The sequence below is a fragment of the Galeopterus variegatus genome, unplaced genomic scaffold, assembly GCF_000696425.1.
Source record: "Galeopterus variegatus unplaced genomic scaffold, G_variegatus-3.0.2 Scaffold235, whole genome shotgun sequence".
NCBI lineage: Eukaryota > Metazoa > Chordata > Mammalia > Dermoptera > Cynocephalidae > Galeopterus > Galeopterus variegatus.
The window spans coordinates 591,417-612,773 of record NW_007726346.1 but is presented as its reverse complement, the minus strand read 5'-3'; the positions used below and the strand labels follow the sequence as shown (position 1 = coordinate 612,773).

The following is a 21,357-nucleotide window of genomic DNA, read 5'->3' as shown; positions in this document are numbered from 1 at the left end:
ATAGAAGGAAGGTGGAAACAGGGAGGGAAGGGAGCAGGAGAAGATAGGAGAGGGGTGAGAAAGGGGATAACCCATAACATTAGCTTTAAGGGTAAGCAGAGTATTAGCTTTAGGTATAATGTTAACATCAGTGATTATATTTTGCTGACCTCTTCTCTCTCTCTCTTTTTAAAAAGAATATAGTCCAATAAAAACCTTGAGGCAGAGTATAATTTTCACTAGAGGGAAGCTGAATAACATAATAGTTATTGCTATTTCTACCTTTTCTTACTTCTGATTATAAACTCTGTTATCGCTTTATTGTTTTATTTCCTCCTTTGCTATGTCATTTCTCTCTCCTTAAAGGAATGTAATTAATTTTACAGAGGTAGGGTCGGGAGTGCCCTGCCCTTTTCTGACTGGAGGAAAAGTAATGTTTCTTATTCCAAGAAAATTTTACCTTCCAAATTTTGATTTTGTTGGTAACAGTGTTTTTATTAAGTTTATTATTCGAGATCACATTGTATTCTAGAGTCAGAGAAAATTCCCCGATCATTTTTCAATTGAAAAAAAAGTGGTGGTGTTAAAGGACTTTGTGCATACTGTGTGTGTGTGTGTGTGTGGTGAATGAATACAACTAGTTGTTTCAGAAAACAACCTGTAGAGAATAATAGTCCAGAATCAAGCTAAGGGAGATAGTCTTTTTTGGATATGTCAGAAAGAAAAGAAAGAATATTTCTTCCCAGAAGGAAGAGAGGGGCAACAGTAATTATGAAAAACATTTTATAGGTGTGATTCATTTGAAGAAATCAACTGCTATTTCATTGATTAGACAAAGGAAAAGTAACATTGATAACATATTTCGCAGAAAGGTTGCTTTAAAGATTTAGAATGTAACTGGCATTTTTTGAAAAGCTTGTGTATGCCACTGCTACTGTAATAATTGGTATATAACAACCACAAATCTGCATTTATAATTTTGAATATAGTTATTATAGGCATTTAATTAAAATCCATTTCAAAATATTTATGTGAATTTAATTTTACTTATTTATAATTACTTAGGTAATACGTGATTATGTTTTCAGTATAAGAATCCAAATATTTTAGATAAATCAAAACTTCCCCTTTAGTTACCACCACTGTCTTAGTCCCCTCCTTAGAAATGATGATTGAGGGGCTGGCCCAGTGGTGCACTGCTACAGTGCACCGCTTGGGAGCACGGCGGCGCTCCCGCCGAGGGTTCGGATTCCACGTACAGACCAGTTCCCGCTCACTGGCTGAGCGAGGGGTGGGCGCAGCACCGAGGGTTGTGATCCCGTTGCCGGTCCCGGTCCGGTATGGGCACGACACTGAGGGTTGCGATCCATTGCCGGACACGAAAAAAGACAAAAAGGAAAAAAAAAAAAAGAAATGATGATTGAAATCATTTAACATGTTTGTAAATGGGCACATAAAGAAATATAGAATTTTTGTGCTTTTTTAAAGAAAAATGTTTTAATTATGGGAGTACTACTATTTACCCATTCCATGTGTTTTCTGTCAAGGCGAGAGAGTTCCACTGAGAATTTGTTCTGGTCTCCCTCTATCACCTAACCCATTCTATAGCAGAAAAGAGAGTGAGTCTTCTGTTTGAGGGGTGTAGTAGTCTAATTTCATTTTCTTTATAAATTACCTAGTTTAAGTTGTTATAAGTGACAGAAGACAGAAAATAATTTCTTATAGTTTTGGAGGCTGGGAAGTCCAAGGTTTAGGGAACACATCTGGTGAGGTCCTTCTTCTTGGTGGTGACTCTCTACAGCGATGCAGAGTGTCACAGGGTGAGAATGGCATGAGTAAGAGAGTTCACATGTTCACTTGCTCTCCCTGTAAAGCCATCAGAACAACCCCCTGATCACCCATTAACCATTAATCCATTAATCCATGAATGGATCAATCCATTCACGAAGCCACAGTTCTCATGATCCAATCACTTCTTGAAGGTTCCACCTTTCAAATATCATAACTGGATTTCCAGACCTCTTAACACTCTTACACTGGGGGTTCAATTAATTGGGGGGAGACATTCAATGAACAGAAAAAGGTTTAGAAGAAGAATCTGGGCAGCCATAGCCCAATCCTTTTTTCCCCTTTTTCTTTTGGGACCTTGAGGAATGTGGAATGTATATGCATCATTCCTGATTCAGTATCATGAAGCCAGTATGCCCTCAGATATCAGATACCTTCTCCAATACCAGCTTTATCCATTATAAAGTAATAGTATGATCCAAATTTTTTACTCTTTAAAAAAATTTCTCCAATTGTTCCAGATTTTGCAGGTGGGTGGGGGAATACAATGTTAGTTTGGAATCCCTTGGATCCCAAGAGTATACTAAAATATGGCTTTGTCCTTGCTATTTTTTCACTCAATGCTATGTCTTTAACTACTTTCTACTTCAGAACACATAGAATAACTTTATTTTGTTTACTGCTGCATAAATCCAAAGTAAGATTATATTAGAGATTTTTAAGACCACCATAACTATTTAGGTCATTTTTTATATTTATTAATACAACCAGTGGCACATTAAACTGTGCTGGGTTATAAGGAAGATGTCTTAATAACATAAATATAGACCATGAAATTCCTTCTTAATGTCTATATTTATGAGTGTGTGTATATGTGTGTGTACACATATTTATATACTGCTCTTCAGTGTATACATTGTATATAAAGATAACTTTTACCCAGCTCATTAATTCTTGATATCACTAAATTTAAATTTAGCTAATTGTAATTATAACTAGTCTCAGTTTAAAAAGGAAGACATGCAAATGGCCAACAGGCCCATGAAAAAAATGCTGAACATCACTAATCATCAGGGAAATACAAATCAAAACCACATTGAGATGTCATCTCACCCTAGCTAGAAAGGCTATTATCAAAAAGACGGAGAATAACAGTGCAGACAAGGATGTGGAGAAAAGGGAACTTTTGTACGCTGTTGGTGTGACTGTAAATTAGTACAGTCATTATGGAAAACAGTATGGAGGTTTCTCAAACTATAGATAGATCTTCCATATGATTCAGCAATCCCACTTCTGGGTGTGTACTCAAAGGAATATAAACCATCATGTCAAAGGTATACCTGCACTCCCATATTCATCACAGCTCTATTTACAATAACAAAGATAAGGAACCAACCTCAATGTCCATTTATGGATAACTGGATAAGGAAACTGTAGTATATACACACAATGGAGTACCACTCAGCCATAAAAAACAATGAAATTCTGCCATTTGCAGAAACATGTATTAGCTTGGAGAAAATTATATAAAGTGAAATAGGCCAGGCACAAAAAGAGAAATACCATACGTCCCCACTCACAAGTGGGCGCTATGAAAGGAAGGAGGAAAGGAAGGAAGGAAGACCACAAATGTTGAATTTAAAAAGTTGCACTTTCAGAAGGAGAAAACAGACCTATAGTTACTAGTGGGAAAGCAGGAGGGGAAGGGGGACTAGGGAGTAATTGGGTAAGGATCACAAAAAATAGTTAGGATTTGTAATGATGAACACACTGATAATATTGATTTAATCATCACATACTGTACACGAATTCTGATAGTCAACTCTGTACCCCATAAATATGTACAATCAATTATGTTTCAACTCAAAAAATAAATTAGAAATTTAATATGTCCCCATATCTCATCACTCCTGATGGTCCTTTGCTTTGCTCTAAATTTCCTTTCTTCCAACATAGTATGTAATTTACTAATTTGTCATGTTTCTGATGTATTATATTCCATTTGGCTAGAATGTAAAATCCATGAGGTCAAGGATTTTAGTTCCTTTTGTTTGTTGCAGAATCCAGAGTCCCCATAACAGTGCTTGCTATATTGTACATTTTCAGAAAATATTTTTAAAAGATGAGTATGGGTGCTAAATAAATCAGACTTTTCTGTAAGGATTTTCATTTTGTCTTTTTTATAAAAGTCTCTTTTACAAGCCTTAAACAAATTATTCTATATTTCTAACGCCTTACTTTGAAATTATTTTCAAAGTAAAATTTGCATATGGATTAAAAATTTAAATGGTGAAGAAAGAGCTTTAATGCTGTTCGTAGCACTCTTTGGTCTTATTTCTCTTATACTTTAGTTGTGCTTCCTAATAGCAGCAAGTTTTAAATGCTTATGTTTTTCTTACTCTGATCATTATTTCCATACATCTAAATAATACCTTTATATTATGATTGTTTCACATTTTGTTTTTTCCTTAGCTTTATAATTGTTTTCTTGTCTTTACTTATGTGAAGTGTTTCTTCAAAGATTTATTTTTTTCCTCACACTTGCAATCTTGCAGTTCTGCCTTTGCAATTTATTCTACACTTCACTGTACTCTGCAGCCAAGTGGCCTTCCTAGAGGTCTCTCTTCGATTAAAACTATATTGTTTTCTAAGATTTCCATGTAGATTTCATCTGGGGAAATCACACTGCTATTTTTCTAAGTTGCATCAGTCCTTCTAGGATTCTATTTCTTGGTTTACTTCCTCATTTGGCTGCAGTAGCTACACAGTGATTTCCCAAGAGAACATTTACACAGGTAGACTATTTTACTTCTTGTATTATGGTTGCTTAGTTACTTTTCACTTCATTCATAGATTGGCTGGAATACTGGGTTGAAAATACGGAATGAAAATAATTTTCATCCAGAATTTTGAAGGCTCTATTATTTTATTTTGTAGCATCCACAAATGCTAATTTAAAAGTTTAAAACCAGTCTGGTCTCATACTTTTGTGTTTTACTTTTTCTTTCAAAATATTCCAGAATCTTCTCTTCATTCTTAATGTTAGGCAATTTTACAAAAATAGGTCTAGACCATCTCCTTTGAACTTATATAGGCTCATTTCCCTTTGAAAACATGTTTTTATCCGTATCTGAAAATTACCTAGATAGATACAGATATAGATAATCTCCTTTTTCATCTTTCAGAAACTTATAGGATTTCTTATTTGCTGATTTCTTCCTGTTTTCTTCTAGTTAAAGTTTATATGTCATTAGTTACTCTTAGTATTACTATTTTAATGGATGTTTCAAGGGAAAGGAAATAAACATGCATGCATACTCTCAAACTATTTAAAAATATTTTATTTCATTATTTAAGTATTTATACCTAAAGCTTTAATCTATGTGGAATTTATTTATATTCATGGTGTGAAATAAGAGATCATGTTTATGTTATTATTTCCCAATAGATTTCTAAGTGATATTACAACACCATTACTTTGAAGTAGTTGTTACCTCCACCTGGAACATTCTTCCCTCTGTTCCACACTCAGCTACATTTTAATTCCTTAGAAAGTCTTCACTGACCATTCTATCTAATATCAACTATCTCATTTATTCTCTTTTTAAAATCATACTGGCTATTTTATTCTGAGAACATAGAACAACTCTTAATTATCTTGATTACTTCTATGTTTATTTGTTTATTGATTGTTCATTCTACCATAATGTACACACTCCTCAACCACAGGGACTTTACTGGTATTTTCCTTTACTGCATCCAGAGTTTTTGGTAACTCTTTTTAACCATAGTTAGTACAACTAAATGAATATAGAAATATGTGTTAGTCATACAGATACACACATACATTATATATGTACATACGCATATACATATATATGTACACACACATACATATGTTACACGAGTGGTCTTTCAATAGTTCGTGAAAAGTGCATATTATGAAAAAACTATGTATGGATTACAAAATTTTTTGAATCAAAATAAACTTGTACTAACTTGTTATAACATGTCTGAATAGAAGTCTAGTTTGAAGCACTAAGAAGAATAAGACATAAGTTTGAAAAGGCTTCTATCAGAGCAACATGATTTCTGCTAAAATTGAAACAAGAACAAATATTAAATTATGGTGAAGCTTGGGTGAAGAGTGGTAAAATCATGGATGCATTACAAAAAGTTTGTAGGGATCATGCCCCAAAGAAATCAGTAGTTTATAAATGGATAACTCATTTTAAGAAGGGACGAGATGATGTTGAAGCAGCAGCTTGCAGCAGCAGACCATCCACATCAATTTGCAATGAAAAAAATTAATCTTGTCCATGTCCTGTTAGAAAAGGACTGATGACTAACAGCAGAAACAATAGTCAACACCAAAAATATCTCCATTGGTTCAGCTTACACAATTCCGACTGAAAAAGCTGAGGAAACCTTCTGCTTTATGGCTGCCAAAACTGTTGTGCCCAGATCAGCTGCAGAGCTTTCAGTGGAAATTTTAAACAAGTAGAATCAACATCCCGAAGCATTTCTTCGAAGAATTGTAACAGGAGATAAAACATGGCTCTAGCATTATGATCCTGAAAACAAAGGACAATCAAAGCCATGGTTATCAAGAGGTGGAAGTGGTCCAGTCAAAGCAAAAGCAGACCAGTCAAGGACAAAAGTCATGGCAACAGTTTTTTGAGATGGCCAAGGCACTGTACTTGTTGACTTTCTGGAAGGCCAAAGAACAATGGGAAATCATCAGGCATGCACCATACAATCCTGATTTGGCTCCTTCTGACTTAATTTTGTTTCCTAATCTTAAAAAAATCTTTAAGGGCACCCATTTTTAATAATGTAGAAAGGAAAACTGCATTGTCATGATTAAATTCCCGGGACCCTCAGTTCTTTAGGGACAAACTAAATGGCTGGTATCATTGCTTACAAAAAAATGTCTTGAACTTGATGGAGCTTATGTTGAGAAATAAAATTTATACTTTTTACTTTTACCTTTTAATTCCATTTTTCCACAAACTTTTTGAAGACCCCTCATACTTGTAGTTTGTCTCAACTGAAATGTAGTCATAGAGCATAACTGTTCTCTCTTAGTTCTTCTTTTGCTCTTCCCAACTCTCTATTTTCTTTTTTGCTGGTATCTCCCCTACTTCCCCTACTGCCCATACCTTAGAAGTTGATGTCATTAGAACAGTGTTTTTCAAACCTGAATGTGCTTATTAATCACTTGGGGAGCTTGATAAAATGTAAATTCTGGTTCAGTAAGTCCATGGTGGAAGATGGGATGGAAATTGCTTTTTGTCTTATCTTAGCAATCTGCACATTTTACTCTTCTGTATGAATTTTGAATTGTTTGGTTCAGTCTTTGATTTTAGAAACTTGGCTTATGTTGTTGTTGTTGTTGTTCTTTTGGGAATTAAACATAGTTTTGCCAAAAGGCTCATGCATGCAGCTATGAGTATAATGATGTATGTATATACAGCTACAGATTTAAGTTTATGGTTTTAAACCTAACTATTGTACAACCTAATTATTGTGCCTAATTAACAACCTTGAACTTCCCAAATTAAAAAAATATACATCAAAAATGTTTAAATGGAATAAGAACAGGAACTATAAACTTCAGAAGTCTTTGCTATAGTTTTCACCTTCTTTTCAAGAAAAACATTTTTTTCTCTGAGAGGAAACATGAAGTGGCATCCACACAAAGACTCTATGTGCTCTCTTTCCAGAGAGACAGTGATACTTTAAATTAAATCAAGAATTATTACTTTCCAAAGCTACACTAAAGTTTGAAGGGTTGAAGAATCACTGACTTTGCCATATAGCATCATTGGGGAAATATATCATGACTTGAACTACCCTTTTGAAGACTCAACTTCTATGAAAATAATAATAAATTATATGATTTATTGAAAATGTATTGTTTTATATTAACCTAATTTATCATTACAAAGAAATTTCTTGGAAAAAAATATATTTTTTCCATTATCCTGAATTTAAAATGGCTTAAAACAACAATAAATATTTATGGGTTTTCTTTTGGCGGCTGGGCAGTATGGGGATCCAAACCCGTGACCCTGGTGTTATATGACTGTGCTTTAGCCAACTGAGCTACCCGTCCAGCCCAACAATAAATATTTATTAGCCATAAAGTTTCTGTGGGTCAGAAATGCAAGAGCTGCTTAAGCAGGTGTTCTAGCAAGTTTCTGTCAAGAGGTCAGCCATGGCTGCAGACATAGGTAGGCTTGACTGGGATAGAGAATTTGATCCTGTGATGGCTTGGTCAAATGGCTGGGAAATTGATGATGTCTATCAGTTTCTCCCATGTAGCTTTTTGAGTGTTCTCACAACATGATGACTAGCTTCCCCAGGGTTAATGATCCAAAAGAGAGCAAAGTGCAAGTAGCAACGCATTTTATGTTCCAACTACAGAATTTACATACCATTGTCAAGTCACTTAGCGGAGCCAACTTTCAGGAGGAGGGAAATTGGGCTGCACTCTTTGAAGAGAGGAGTGTCAAGAAAATTGAGGAAATATTTTCAAAACCACCACAGTCATTCTTGAGACATTCCTTTCCTTTATCCAGAACTAAACAATTATGAAATTCTGTATATGTTATTAGTTATACATTTCTAATATTCTTCTACTCTTCCTATGTGCAGTTATTAAAATTACTCATACAATTCTCAGCTCTCACCTTGACCACTGGAATTGTCTCCAAATGGGCCTGTGCAGACCAAAGTCCATAATATGATCTATAAAGCACTGCATGGTCTGGAACCTACAGCACTCTCCAACCTCCTTCGTTACTGTGTTGACACACTCTGTCTCTACTCCAGCCACACTAATGTTCTTTTAGTTTCTTGTACACCCCATGCTTCTTCCCATCACAGATTCTAGGGTCCTTTCTCTTGTTATCTGTCCATTTAACTTTTTCCTGCCTCAAATTCTGGACTACCATTTCAGGAGCCCCTCCTCCTAGAAATTTTCACTGAGTTTTACACAAACTGACAGACTTCTTTTGAATGATTTAAAATCTTGCTAGAATACCAAAACTGAAACTAAACTATTGAATAGAAGACAATATAAACCCGAAATTCCTTTAAATATCCATTCAGTAGTTGAGTGATGAAAGATGGACTGTTATTAATGGGAAGTTATTAAAGGCAACACAGTAGACAATCTGAAAGTTAAGGTCCCTACAATAATGCATTTGTAATGTGACTTTAAACCACTCCTGCTAAAACAATTTCATCCGGGAGATGAATCAATAAACTGGGATGAGTCAATAATTTTTTTTTTAATGGTGCTCAGTCCTTTCTGAGGCTTGTCTGTATTTTGTACACTTAGGCTTCATGAGATACTACTATAATCTTTTACATAAGTTAGCATGAGTTGATTCTTCTTATTTCAATTAAAAATGACCCTGATGAAAAGAGTTGGGTTATCAAATGCAAAAGTCAAACTTTGACATAAGATCTTAGCATTTTTCTTAACGTATGTGTATATTGCATTTTTTGTTTTACTAAACTTATCTGTGAAAAATGTGTGCCACTTTTAAGTCTCTTTTTATACCGGTAAAAGAAGATCTGTCTTGCACATGGCTGAACAACTAGTTAATGAAAGAAAAGCAACAAAACATAAGCCTCCTGGCTGTCCATCTGCAGCCTCAACCATCATACTATAGTGCCTTCCATTTAATTATCTTGTGCACTCAACACATAATAGCAACTATTAAGTCTATTCTAAGTAATTTTTAATGTATTCTGAAGCACTTAATTAGTTTTCTTTAAAATAAATAAGTCATTAAGAAGCTACAAATTAGTGAGTTAATTGGCTGTATTATGGCCTTTTAGTTCTTTCAGTTGAAATAAGCTGATGCCCTAACTATAAAGTAGTAAATCATTACCCACGAGAACAGACAGATTTCATGAAGTTACAACAATCACCATGAATTTCAACCATAACATTTGGAAGTGTTTAGTAAAAATGATTTTATGATAAAAAACAAAATTTTTACATAAAACAAATTGTATAAAGATTAGAGTGAAGGAACTTCAAATTACTACACTATCTAATCTTTTTTCATATATTTCACTATTGAATGGAGTCCTTTCCCATCTCACCCCTACCTATAACCCTATATCAACCCTTCATACTGAACACACATATACACAAACAATATGTAATTTATCTCTGAAAATTAGCAAGCACTAAATGTAGATACCTCTAATAAGCACTAATTTATGTGATCATAGAATGTAGACACCACTACAATATCAAGCCTGAGTAAAAAGGCACCTACAGCATTCCAATTTACAACTTTCTGGTTCCACCATTAAATGACAATTTTTAGATATATAACTTTGATGATTTAAGTTTTTCTTTCAGATTTCTATATCTTGATATTTTCTTATCTCTAAATATTTGTTCTTTGATCTTTTCTGATGATTCATTAAGCATCGCTGCTAACCTGGGCAGAAAGATGGAAGGAGAGAAATGTTGGATCTTCTGTAGTGTTAATCATATACTCAAAGCATGATTACTGGTTGACGTGGAGGGTCATATTCTGATGCTTGATCTCTCCCTCATTATATTTATTTAGTTCATTTCAAAAATATTTATTTAGCTAGTTACTCTGGATACTCTAAATTGCCTCTGAGTTCATTAAAACAAAAGGAACAGTCATGATTACTGCTGAAGTAGTGAACGCTACAATGTAGGAGACAGACATTAATTGATTGATCCTATAAAAAGTCACAGTTGAAATTGTAGCAAGTGCTACAAATGAGAGACACAAATTTCAAACATATTTTAGCAGGATTTTGTAAAAATCAGAGAGAATATTTAAGGCTTCCTGAGGAAACGATGCTTGAACCTAGATCATAAGTATGAATGAGTTAACTAGATGAATAGAGGACCAATGAGCATTTCAGGCAAAGGTAATGGCTAGTGATAGATTGGACCAGACTAGTTGAGGAGAACATGGTGAGGTGTGGTTGGATTGTAGATAAAATTAAAAGAGGAGCCAAGAGTCACCAAAGGTTTTCTTCTTGAGAAATGGAAAAACGGAGTTGCCATTAACCAAGTTTGGAAAGAATAGGGAAAAGGCATGTTTGTGTGAGAATAGCAGGAGTTTGATTTGGACGTAAGTTTCAGATATTCAAGTAGCAATGTCAGGTAGGTAATTGGAACTATAAGTTTGTAGTTCAGGGAGAATTCATGACTTAAAATATAAAATTAAAGTGCTTAATGTACTCTATACCATATTTAAAGCCATGATACTAGATGGAATCACCAAGGAAGAAGGTGTGGTTAGAGAAAATGTCAATAATTGAGAAAAAGCACTCCAATGTTTAGAGGTCAAGGTGATAACAAAGAGCCAGCAAGGAAGATTCAAAAGTAAACATGCAGTAGGAGATAACGTGAGGGAAAACTGCTTACAGAAGGCTAAGTGAAGCAAGTGTCACAAAAAGGGGTGATCGAACATTTTTTATGCTATTCACATAATATGAGCAATAGGAATTAACCACTGGATTTAGCACTGTGTAGGATATTAGCACCTTGACAAGAGCATTGTGTTGATGGAGTGGTGAGGGAGGCTGGTGTGGATGCAAGAGCAAATATGAGTATAGGTGTTCCTTAACTTAAATGGGATTACAACATCCCCATAAACCCACCACGAGTTGAAAATACTGTAAGTAGAAAATGCATTTAATACAACTAATCTACTGAACACCATAACTTAGCCTAGCCTACCTCCAATGTGCCCAGAACACTTATCTTAGTCTACAGTTGGGCAAACTTATCTAACAAAAAGCCTATTTTTTAATAAAGTATTCCGTTGAATATCTCATGTAATGTATTGAATACTGTGCTGAAAGTGAAAAACAATGCAATCATTATTTTAAGACAAACTCATTGTCAGTTTTTAAAAACAAACACATGGCAGCCCACACTATCATAAAGTCAAAAAACTGTTGTCAAACCATCATAAATTGGGGACTGTCTATATACAGAAAGGAATTAGACATAGTGAGAATAGGTAATTATTTCACCGAGTTTTACTTTTAAGAGAAATGGGAAGGTAGCTGAAATGAGTAGTGGGATCAAGAAAGTTTTTGCTGTTTTGTTTTAATAAGAGGAAGGACAGTATGGCTTGTATGTATTGGGAGTGATCCTGTGCAGAAGGTGTTGTTGATGGAAGAGACAGGGAGAGATGATATCTTTGACTAGGTAAGTCCGGATGGGATCTAGTGCATAGTTAGAAAGTTTGGCCTCTGCTACTGGCAAAGATAGTCCATGCATAGCAAGAGGTGTGAAGACAGGACTATGTGGCTTCTAATTCCGGTAGAAGGAGATGTGCAGTGTGAGGATGGAACCTCAATTTCTTCTATTTTCTCAAGAAGTGAGAGTGGTAAATAAGAAGTTGAAGATTGACAAGAAGGATAAGTGTGAAATAGTGATCTAGGAAACTGGGAGAATAAATGGAATAAGGAGATATGGTGTGTTTGAAAGTAAGCATTACAAACCCATTTGACAGTATGGAACACAAATAGCAATGAGAGGATGTCTACTCTATGAATCAACAAAATCTCAATTTCCTGAATTATTAGCCAGTGCACCTCATGGAGTTCTGTCTCTTAATCACATGAATTAAATAATTATCAGAAAACAATCTGTTAAAATTAAACTTCTGTAATTTAGAGTTCATATAATAAAATCTATGAAATTTATAAAATTACTTCGATGTCAACTACAGCTATGACTTTTCTTGAGTTTATTTTTTGGCAGGTTTATTATATGTATCAAGATGATTTTTTTTAAGTATTGCTTGGAATTTGTAGTACTTACTGATTCTGCAGCTAGATGTCCTTAGTTTTGAAATATTCTCAGCAATTAACTGACTACATATTGCTTCTGTCTCAGTCTCTCTATCTTCTTCACATTCTGGCTTTCCAGTTTCATAGATACTATACCATTTCACTGTAAGATTTTTTACTGTCTAATCTCTGTTTTTCATTTTATTGTCTTTCCTTGCTGTGTTCTATATATATTTTTTCTGATCTGTCTTCCAAATGACTAATTCTTTTTAGAGCTATGCATAATTTGCTGGTAGGACAATTAAGTTCTTAATTTTAGTTTATTTTTAAATTATAGAATTTCCATTTAGTTTTTAATTATGATTAGATTTTCCTGATAAAATTTTTAGTCTTATCTTTTATCTCCTCAAACATATAAAACATAATAATTTAAAGTCAGTGTGAAAAATTCATCATCTAAATCTTTGGTGTATCTATTTCTATTCTACATGTTTGATTTTGAGATCTTACAGTTTTTTACATTCTACTTTTTTCCCTACTCATTTTTTATTGCATTCCAGATGCTGTATATAAAATATTAGACATAATTTGAGGCTTAGAGTCATATTTTATTCTTTCTCTAGAAAGGATTTATGTTTGCTCTTATTATTTAGAGAAGTAGATTGCTAGCAATCTGGGATTATTTTATTCTAGTTTTGGAAAGTGAGATTATTGCAGGTAAAATTTAGCTTCCTATTAAAGATTCTGTATTTGTTCTGTATTTCTCATTCATTCTTACTCAAAAGCTGTGAATCTTTGAGATCTCTAATTCATGAGTTTATTGCTTTGGTGAGTCCTAGAATGTAATTTTTGTCTCCCCTAAACCCATAATGTTTTTAAAACTCGTGCTCAGGTTGTTAGCCTCTCAGTTACTACTCCTGAAATTGATTGCCACCCCTAAAAAATACACCTCCAAAAACTGGCCTCACCTCTGTGAATTTCTTTTCTCTTAAGCCTTAACTACGTCATTGTTCACTGTGTTTTTAGCTCCAATGCTCAGATTTTTTTTTTTTTTATCTTTTCCAGTTGTTTTCATCAGAAGATTTGGTTGATTTAAGATGTAGACATTACTATCTGAGTGGCCTGGAAAAAAATTCCAAATTCACTCTATAACTTTGCTACTCCATCTGTGATCTATAGGTAATAGTACCTAACTAGCAAGACTGTTATGAGAATTAAATGATATTATGTATATGAATCCTGTGCCTAATTGATCAGGAAGCAGCTAACATTTCTATTGTTAGGTAATTAGAATTCCCCAGACCTCATTAAACTTCAGGTGGAAATAAGACCAATTTAAAATAATAATCCTATTTCACTGCCACATTGTTCACAGTAGCAAGAATCACAATCCCAGTAGCCCATCAACTTTTAGTTATTTCTGAGTCTCCAGAGGTGTTCTAGAATAGCCCTTTTTATATTCTTCCACTTTAGTCTCCTTATTAATAATTAAGGTCAAACAATCAACTTAAAGCATGCTTCGCTGCTAATGTCTTCACTACAATGATTCCTTTTCTAAAGCAGTGTGCTTTACTTTGAAGTACTCAGAATGTCACATATTCCCAGATGTCCCAGTTTTTCTTTGGTTCTCCCTAAACTGAAGCATAAAGATACGGATAGAATGCACATCTTTTCCATTCTGTGTCTTGTTTTTCAAACTGGGGCTAGAAATATGAAGTGTTTGTGTTACAACTCACAAATAATAATAATTTAAATAATAATAACTGTTAATCCTGAATAATAGCAACTACAACTTTTTTTTCCCCCGCAAGGACCCATAACCCTTCAGGACTGGATTGTGGAATTAACCTCATGAAAATAGATGCACGGAGGTTGTGGTCCCATTGCCAAGACCTATCTCAAACCCACTTTATGTTTCCCAGCTGTAACATTCATATTTTTTATCATAGTTTTAAGGTGCACTTAACAGATATAAATAGTTATTGTCAATTATATTTAAAGTCATCTTAAAAGCATCTATATTTAGTGGTCATTTCTGGCCTCCAAAACTAATATATTTTATCCTCTTATCTTATTGAATATTTTTGATAAATTTTGATGTTCAGTTTCAGTAAAGTGAATAAGTTTCTGCCAGTATTTAAGAATTTCAAGTAGCGTGTCTTTACATATAAGCAAGAATATATAAAATACTTAAGTGAAAAAATATTCATTGATGGGAATATATATGAGCCCACACATAGTTTCCAAGAAAAGTTTATAGTAAATGCAATACTTGCTACAACCTAGAAAAGCAGAGCTGAGTGTGGCAAGCAAGCTATTAACACAGATTTTAAGGAGATTTATTTAAAAAAGGATGTTCAAAAAAGTCAAAGCTACTATTTTAAAAGTACTGATCGTGGGTAATTTTCTAACAATCTTAGTAACCTGCTATAAATATGTCAGTTTTGGGGCCGGCCCGGTGGCACACTGCTACAGTGCGCCGCTTGGGAAGTGTGGCGGCGCTCCTGCCAAGGGTTCAGATCCCACATACAGACCGGCCGCTCACTGGCTGAGCGAGGTGCGGGGGCAACACCAAGGGTTGCGATCCCGTTGCCGGTCCCGGTCCGGTACGGGCGTGACACTGAGGGTTGCGGTCCGTTGCCGGACACGAAAAAAGACAAAAAGGAAAAAAAAATGTCAGTTTTGTTGAAACTAGGAGGTTTAGACAAAAAGAAATGGCTTTGAGGATAAAGTTTCTTTTCCAAAATTCATTCTAAATTAATCTTGGATTTCTTCCTACTACCTTTTCCTACTCCGAGTTTTAATAACTTTAAAATGTTTTAAAATATGTACGTACAGATGATGTTGGCCATTTAAAAATTATAGTAAGATTCTGATTGATTACATGGAGCCTCATACTATGTATTTATTACTATGAGCTTCCTTAAATGACACTTTTCTCAGGGCAGGTTGCTAATGCTCACATGGTGCAAGGTTCAACTATTACTGTAATGGGAAGAAAGTTTTAGGATAAAAATACCAGAACAAGAATTGTAGTTGACAGTAAGTCTTCCTGTATACAAAGCCTCCATTCCTTTTATAAAGGGAAGGAATAGACTAAGTAAAAATGTTTTTTTAGCCAATTACTCAATATAATTTTGCTGACAACAATTCTTTTTGAGTCAAAATTGTGAATCCTTAAGAACAAAATCAATTGCCCATAAGCAATTGAATTGCTGTGTCATTGAAGGAAACATAAGTAATGTTTAAGTTTCTTCAGGCTTCAATAATAAAATGCCATAAACTGGATAGCTTATAAACCACAGATACTTATTTCTCTTAGTTTCAGAGGCTGGAAAGTCCAAGATCAAGGTGCTTGCAAATTAGATGTCAGGTGAAAGCCCACTTCCTGGTTCATCGACCACTGTCTGTTTGCTGTGTCCGCGCATGGTGGAAGGGGCTAGCTAACTCTTTGGGATCTCTTTTATAAGAGTATTAATTCCATTAATTTATTAATCACCTCCCAAAGGTCCCACCTCCTAATATCATCACCTTGGGAGGTAGGATTTTAACATATGAATTTGGGGGAGTCATAATCATGCAGACCATAGCAACCAATAAAGAAAATTAGAATATTTCTCTGCTCAGAATTTTCTAATTTTTATAGCCATCAATCTGCAAAGCTTGGTTTTGAGTCCCTATTGTAAAACACAAAAATTTTGCTCATAGTGTAGGAAGAAAGCAGCCAACCAATCATTCTCTTCACCGTGGTTTCATTTTCCAGCTCCTGCTCATTCCCCAGGGAGATCGAACAGAACAATCTACTGACCTATAAACACCTTAAAGATTCAAATTTGTTTTTTATGTACTTTATTGTTCTTAGTACAATGCTTTGCACTTGATAAATTATGTGAGGACTCAAAATTCATTATTTCAATATTCACTAAATATTTGAATGCATTATGGCATAAGAAAGGATACTTTTATATAATAAAAATATAGTTTGCATATAATATAATTTTATAATTTACTGTTAGTATCTTTTAATTTTGTTGTTAGTGAACTTTACATAAAAGGCTTATAAAAGCATGTGTATTATATTTTTTAAATAATTTGTCATATCTTACCTATCCTTCCTCCATCCCAGCCCGTGTATTTCATGCATTCATCTCCACTCATTAGTGAAATTATATTGAAGATTTTATTAATTTTAAGTGCCATGCCAAAAGAATCATAATTTCTTGTTTAATTTACATATATGGTATAAAATATTTTTTAATTTTTAGTATTAAGGAATAGAAAAAATAATGTGATATTTGACTATAAAGTAACTTTTTTATTTAATTTTTTTATTGTAACAGTTGAATGTACATATATGTGGTGTAAAGAGTTGAATGTCAATATTCATGAACAATATGTGATGTTCAAATCAGAATAATTATTATATTCAATAATATATGCTGTCATAAGCCAAGCACAGAAAGAGACATACCATATGTTCTCACACATAAGTGGAAGCTAAAATAATAAACATATAAATAAAAGAAAGAAAGAAAGATTTAACAGTCACAATAATACATTGAACTTTCAAAAAGAGAACTGAGGGTACTAGAAGTGGGACAGGAGGGCAGAAAGTAGAATTGGTAAAGGGCCATGAATAGTAACCATTTTTAGATCAAGTAGATAATTTTAATAGATTTCCTGATATAAGAAGAAGTGGCTCGCCCTTCTAAGATTACTTACCAGAAATATAACTTCCATCCTCATCTGTGGTATGTTTTCTTTCCTTCAGCTTACTTTAATTACTAATTGCATAAACAATAAAAATTTATATTTTAGTAGATAGAAACTATTTCAGCAGTATATTGGTAATTAAAAAGGTTAAACATGGAGGCTATATGTTTATATATACATATATAATACTTACGTATAATATATTTTTTAAATTTGTAATCTCTCTTTTTGAAACTGTTTCAGGCATGATGCCAGGCTCTTTGGAAAGCATCAGTAATGGTTGTTAAATAAATAAATGAGCTTCTACTCATAAAACTCTTGTCCTTATAAAATGGATTTTTACATATTCCTTTCCCTGGTCAATCAGTGTCATTGATGTTGGAGGTAGGGCTGGGGGGCCCGGTAGTCAGCCTTAACCTACGCAGTCCTCTTACAAGGCTCTCAGCTCTGCCACAGGAAAGAATTCAAGGGCAGAGTCACAGTAGAAAGTGAGAACAAGTTGAATAAAATAGGTAAGAAATACAGATTCCACAGAGAGAGCGCAGCATAGCTCCAGAGACTGAGCAGGGCCCACACCAAGTCTAACACAAAAGTTAGTTCAGTACAGACATCAAGTCTAACACAAGAGCAAGAAAATCATACTTAAAGTTCAGTACAAAGTGCAGGCTGGCTCAAGAGAATGAGCAGCTGCTTAAGTAAGTTAGATACAAAGTAAAATATACACACCTCCGCCAGTGAAGTAAGGGCTGCCTCCAGGAAAGTGAGCGACAACCCTACCTTCAGCTGGGATTTGGCTTTTATAGTTTCTCTATCTAATGAATATTCAATTAACTGGGTGGTTCCTAGTTATGTAATAGTTAGTCTTGCACATGCTCAGCCAGCCCATGATCTCATCTTCCCTGTGTTGGTGCTGAAAATAGGTCTAACTGGCAACAGTAACTTTCCTCCAGGGGAGGGCCCAGAGGAGGAGTCTGAGACCTCAGGGAGTGGCTGGAAACCCAGAGGCGTATCCTGAAACCAGAGCCGAGGGAAACTGAGCTCCTCCTGCATCATCATGATTTTTGCATGATATATTTGAAAGCAAATATTTTTGGCAATAAGAGCATATTTCAAATGGAATTTTAATAGGATCAATGTCAGATCAAATTTCAGAAAAGCATGATTATTGCAATAATCCAATTATTATTTTTTTAATATATCAAATTTTGAAAGTGCCTAATCAGCAGCACTTGCCATGTTGATATGGCAAGTCCCTCTCTCAATAGAATTAGATATAGGTAAGTAGATACATATATGTGGATAGATAGATATATAACTATTAATTTTTGACTGCCACAAGAATAACAATAATATAGAATATTTACTGATATTCAGTCAATTACAGTTTTTGAATATTCATTATGGGAAAATCCAAAAAGCAAATTCTGTATCCTTTTTTTTATAAAGCACATCTTGACATTACTTATGAAAAATGATATTTTTTCAAAAGTCTTATGAAATAGTATTGTGGGATGTAGTTGAAACCACGGGAGTAAATACAATTGTACAGAAAGAGAGCAGAGGAGGAGCTTCAAGATAGAGCTGTGAGGGGCATGGTTCTTTAATGCAAAGATATAATAAAACAAATATTAAAAAAGGTCTAGGAAGAGGTAGTAACGGGGATGACATCGACAAAAATGGTGCAGTAAGGAATTCTGTAAATTTTTTCCTCCATAAAAACAATGAGAAAACTGGCAAAAATTGTGTGAATCAACTTTTTCAGAATTCTGGCAATTGATTAAAGGTTTGCAGTGATCCATGATATAATCAATAAAAATACCTTACTCTTGAAAAGAACAGTGGGATTTATTGCATTATAACTTGCTTTATTCCCATCCTGCCTCTCTCCAGCTCTGTGATAACATAGTAGACCAATAGCCCACAATCAGAGGGGAAAATCAGTAACGTGGCAGCCACCTAAGTGCAGAATAGAGTCTGAGCTCCCTGAAGGCCTCATTCTTAGAGAATTGTCATGACTTGACCTGTCTGGTAGCTCTCTGGAAGACCCCACTTGTAACGATGTTTTTATTTGACTTAGAGCTCAACCACTACGAAATGCCTTTTTCCTTGAGAAGCTTGTCAAAAACATTTAGAGGCAATTTTCTAACTTTCACAGGTGCCTAAGGCAGTGGGTACTGGTGAGAGCAAACGATATGCGTACCCAAAATCTTAAAGGGAAATGCAGGGGAATGATATGTTCATAGGGGTTTAGAAAATCTCTACGTATTTCTGGGCACCTGGAGAGCGACAAATATGTACAGGGCGGTGAGATGCCCAGTGTTAAAGGCTGAACTGTGTCCTCTGAAATTTATATGTTGGAGTTTTAACCCCAGTACCTCAGAATGTGACTTCATTTGAAGATACAGTTTTTAAAAAGGTTATTAAGATAAAATTAAGTCATATAGGTGGTCCCTAGTCCAGTATAATTGGTGTCCTTATAAGGAAAGGAAATTAGTACAGACAGACACAGAGGACAGACCATGTGAAGAAACAGAGAGAAGATGGCCATCTATAAGCCAAAGAAGGAGGCCCTCAGAGGAAACCAATCTTGCTGATAACTTGATCGTGGACTTTAAGCCCCTAAACTTCTGGGAAAATTAATTTCTATTTTTTAAGGCACCCATTTGGTGGTACTTTGTTATGGCAGCATAGCAAACTAATATACCCAAGGGTGTGTGCATGCCTAGGAGAGACCTGAAAAGACCCCAAGCTCCCAATTCTGGCTGGTCTTTTGGCCCTGCAGATATGAAAGTAAAGGCCAAGGCAGAGCTTGTCAACTGCCTGACTCAGTGTTGAAGGTGTGACCCCATGAACACAGAGTACCCAGCAAATACTAGGAGACTTACTGGTTCTACGAATTTAGGAGAATCTCTGTTCAATTAGTAGCTGATTTCAAAGCTAACCAAGTAGATATTTCCATGATCATATATGACAAAAAATGTGGACTTTACAGAATTAGTTCAGAAAAGGCAATTTTACAAAAGACAGCAACAACAGCAAACTCCAGGGAAGAAAGATAATATTATTTTCAGAGTTTCCACATTGTATTATTTAAAGTGTTCAGCTTTCAATAAAAAGTTTTGAGACATGCAAAGTAAACCCCTGACTCTTCAAATATACTTCTGCTTCTCTCTTATAAGGATACATGTTGCTGCATATAGGGCTGACCTGGATAATCCAAAATAATCTTCCCCCATCCAGTGTATCTGAAAGATTACGGTTCAGTATACACAGACATCCATCATTTTTAAAAGGGAGGGGGGCAGATTATTATTGGTTCATATCCAGACAAATTGGTATATTTGTTGGTAAGAGAAAGCAGAAGTTTATTTTCTGATAACTGAAAGGAGACATTTTGCGAGGGAAATAAAAGCAATGGTTGAGAAGCAGCAGTATGTAGCTATGAGAGATCCAACAATGTCTTTTCATTGTATGATCTTGGGCCATGGAAGATGAGCAAATTTTGCTTAATAAAGACATGGAAAAGTTACTTAAAGCCAGATGGCAGAGGATAGTTTTAGAGTCATTGAGAAGATAGAAAGGTTTTTTTTTTTTTTTTTAATTATGGGGGTTTTTTTTGGGGGGGGGGGAGTTGCGTTAGAATAAACTTCTGAGTGATCACCACGCAGGGAGCTTGGTTGAGCTGTAATAATCAGAGATAAAGGATTACAAAGTAATATGGAATCAACAGAACAGGGAGAGAAGCTTCTGTTTTGGAGAATGTCAGAATGAGTCACTGGGAGAATAAGTGACTTAGAGTGCGCAGAACCAGACTGAACCTCTAGAACAAGGCAATAGCTAATAGGTAGTTAGCTGTGGTAATATGCTTTCAGAGATATCATTCTCACATTCTCATTGAGAATAGATTTTAAAATCGTGCCTGTGAATCACTGCTTATAATCATGTGTTGATAACTTGACTATGATGGCTATAAGGTGCATTTTCACTACTCCCTAAAATTCTGGCAGGAGAGAGAGAAGGAATTTAATAACTTTACCGTGCTATGATAAGAGGGTG

At 34.8% G+C, this 21,357-nt stretch overlaps 1 protein-coding gene across 2 annotated transcripts in view; it reads left to right on the top strand.

Moving 5' to 3' along the window:
* Window positions 1–21,357, top strand: part of GLRA3 (glycine receptor, alpha 3) — a 165,523-nt gene that overhangs the window by 13,047 nt on the left and 131,119 nt on the right. The gene's annotated exons all lie outside the window — the stretch shown is intronic.